Raw genomic sequence first — 2,834 nt, 5'->3', positions numbered from 1 at the left:
ATTAAGTAATACAGTGGTTTTGGAATATAGGTATCAAAACTTCAGACAAGGATTTCAGTGATTTATCAGGTCACTCTCTGTCTGTGCTTCTCTTTTCATCTGTCCCACAATCTCTTTCCTACTAATTTCCTCTCTCCCTTTGTATCTCTCACCCACATTCTTCTTCGGCACCTCTCACATTAAAAAAAAAAAAAAAAAAATGAACATTTTTTTCATCAGTGTATAATTCTTGGCAGTTTCCTTAAATATGTAAATATGAGAAAATTATTTCTCCAACATATTTCTGGTGCCCATGGATCAAAAGAAAAATTTTATTAGTGAACAGAATTTATTCATTATTTTTAATAATGATCAGTCCCTACTGACTGTAGAGAAGGCAGTGCCTACAAGACAATGGAGGGTCAAATTTCAGGATTGTGTGTGTGTGTGTGTGTCTGTGTGTGTGTGTGTGAGTGTGTGTGAGTGTGTGTGTGTGTCTCTGTCTGTCTGTCTGTCTGTCTGCCTGCCTGCCTGCCTGCCTGTGATTTTTTTCTGAAGAATGGTGACTGGAATTGTTCCAAAGAGAACATCCAGCTCTAGACACACAGTTTCTGAACTGATCAAATCTACATTTAGTACACTCAACTGCCCCTCACATTTGTGATGTATTAAAAGCATATAATCCTGTGTTTCTGGCACTTCCTTACAGGCTTTTAAACAGGATACACCAGTGCTCTCACACAGGAACTTTTCTTATGAAAGCACCACATTGGGAAATTTGGTGGTGAGTTCAATCAGGGGCACCACATGTGGTTTAATTGGGTACAAAATTTCAAGTGGCAATGGATAGGTCTACAGAATTTTTGTCCAAAAACCAGAGTTATGCTATCTTCTTCATGGAAAAAATTGTTACCTGACTAGAATGTGTGATTTTCAAGAAATTGAACAGGTTTCCACAGATTCAGCTGTTCCTTCCTTTGTTCCCTGAGGTCACAAATTACAACACTATTGGTTCTTTACTTTTGCTCAAAACTCTTATAGAAATAAAACTCATCTTGTATTATTTAACAAGTTAAATGTGAATGAATAATTAGGTCCTTTGTAATATTAGCTAATGTAGCAAGCACTGAGTGCCTCATCTTTAATCATCCAAAATAACACCAACAAAGATGATGACGATGATGATGATGATGATGATTATGATGATGATGATGATATTTATGATAAAGGATATGGAAAATATCTAGGAGTAATTTATCTTCTGAAAATAAATACTGTTTATCTCCACCACTAACTAGTATGAGGCAATGTTCTTTGATGTTTCTGGGTCTGTAATAATAATGGCTTAGGTTTTCTGACCTCATGTCCTCATTTATAAATATAGACATAAAATTATTAAGTACAAGCCACAGGAGGAAAAAGAATGATCCCATGCATGTTAAGTTCTGTTTTTAAAATATTTTTTGGAAACACTTTTTGATATAATATTTTTTGGTCACTCTATTTTCATAAACTTTTTACATAATCACATGAATTTCATAAGCTAAGTAATTACTAATGTAATTCTCTGGTTAAAGAAGAAAATACATAAAATACTCCTTAAAAATATTTTCAAGAATATTCATGGTTAGATAATAGGATGAACATGTTTACAAATCACTATTTTCTTCTCTCAAGAAGAAGAGTTTGGACACAGTACTCCATTACCACAAATTATGCAGTTGAATTTCCTGCATTTGGGGTAATTAAAGGGGTCAGCAATCCGGAGTGCAATGGATAAGCCTCATCTCTTGAAAACTATCTTCATCATCATTGTATCTCTTTTGTCAGGTAAGTTCTAAAAACATTTTTATATCAGTGGTAATTTGCATTTGTAGAGCACTTGGTAATTTGTAAATTATAATCAAGTATTGATCATCTTAAATATGCTAAGATGTAGGCATAAAAGTCTCATTATCTTAAATTTACAAGTCAATGATTAAAAATCAGGTATTTACACAAATACAGACTATAAATTACTAACTTTAATAGTCGAATCTAATTATGTGTTGTTTGGTTTAAATATTCATTGACATATGTCTGCATCATATGGATAGGCAAAGTTTGGGAAGCTTCAAAAATGGAAAGAAAGCATTAAACTAGCTATCTTATAAAGGATGACACATTTGGCAATTCCAGTGTCACAGAAGTAAAGCATATGAAGAGTGTTTGTCACACTTCAGACTAGTTAGCTATAGATCATAAAGTATTGAAGTTTGCAAATATTCCTTCTTTAAAAAAATCAAAACAGATGCAAAATTACACTAGTGGTTGTATAATCATATAAATTGGATACAATTTTAAGTGAGAATAAGTCATCAACTTCTTGCCTCACTGAACACCTTATTTATGGTCCAAAAAATGTAACCACTTAGCTGTGCCATCATAGGATGGTGATGGGGAAGAGAGAAACTTTAAGAACCATAGCTCTGCAAACACAGTTCAGAAAAAGCATTGCTACATGTCTTGTTCATGTTGCAATCTCTTGTGTTATTTTCCCTCAGTAATCTCTTCTAAAACAAAGATAACTAGATAAGTGCATTAATTAACAGAAACACCTCTTCTAAACTCAACGAAAATTTTGTACTCTTTTATTTTTAAATCTTGTCATGTTTAAAAGCCAATTGGAAATTTTCTTGACACATCCCTAATTAACAAATTGATGCTTGTTTTCATTTTACTAAAACTACAGGCAAAGATGGCCATTGTGTCCTTATTTTAAGCATATCTTATAGGATAGTTTAAATGTTTTATTATTATTATTATTTTGCTTGATTCTATTTTTTTTTTTTTTTTTTTAGAAAAGCTTTCACTCT

At 32.5% G+C, this 2,834-nt stretch overlaps 1 non-coding gene across 1 annotated transcript; it reads right to left on the bottom strand.

The window, feature by feature from the left end:
• Positions 1–1,654: 1,654 nt before the first annotated feature.
• On the bottom strand, positions 1,655–1,817 carry LOC118580986. The gene has a single exon (XR_004944634.1). It is a non-coding gene; the product is annotated as a U1 spliceosomal RNA (small nuclear RNA).
• Positions 1,818–2,834: the final 1,017 nt, after the last annotated feature.

This window comes from Onychomys torridus, chromosome 3 (genome assembly GCF_903995425.1).
Source record: "Onychomys torridus chromosome 3, mOncTor1.1, whole genome shotgun sequence".
Classification (NCBI taxonomy): domain Eukaryota; kingdom Metazoa; phylum Chordata; class Mammalia; order Rodentia; family Cricetidae; genus Onychomys; species Onychomys torridus.
The sequence above is the reverse complement of the archived record's forward strand: the minus strand, read 5'-3'. Positions and strand labels throughout refer to the sequence as shown.